Source organism: Manacus vitellinus, unplaced genomic scaffold (assembly GCF_001715985.3).
Source record: "Manacus vitellinus isolate BGI_N305 unplaced genomic scaffold, ASM171598v3 scaffold_2_pilon, whole genome shotgun sequence".
In the NCBI taxonomy this organism is placed as follows: Eukaryota; Metazoa; Chordata; class Aves; order Passeriformes; family Pipridae; genus Manacus; species Manacus vitellinus.
In genome coordinates, this window is record NW_021940208.1 from 3,731,824 (window position 1) to 3,732,309 (window position 486).

Genomic DNA, 486 nt, shown 5'->3' on the forward strand with positions numbered 1-486 from the left:
TCCGTATTCCAGCGCATCCTGCTCGGCAGCGAGGGGCCGGGGACCGCGGCTGTGCCCGGTGATGTTTGCAAACGTCAGCTGTGTGATTTATTTTGTTTTCTTTATCACAGAATGGTTCGGGTTGGAAGGAACTTTAAAGATCATGTAGTTCTAACCCTTCTCCCAGCCCTGGGCAGGGACACCTTTCACTAGATGAAATATGGAAGAGATTTCTGTTACTAACCTGATCTTTGTCATCCTGTCTTCTCACAATTTGTTCACAAAATCCATAGCTCACGGACAGAACACAGGGCTCTGCAACACTGGCTTCAAGTGTTGGTGTGGTTTCCTTGGGTAAGACTTGGAGCCCTGCTTGTTCATAGGTTTTCACAAAAACAGTCAACAGATCCTTTGATGTGTTGAGGCAGATCTCTGTTGTCACCTCTGCTGTACCTGGTTTTCACGGAGGAGGTAATGGTTCTTTGTACTGGGAGGTACAGTAAGGGA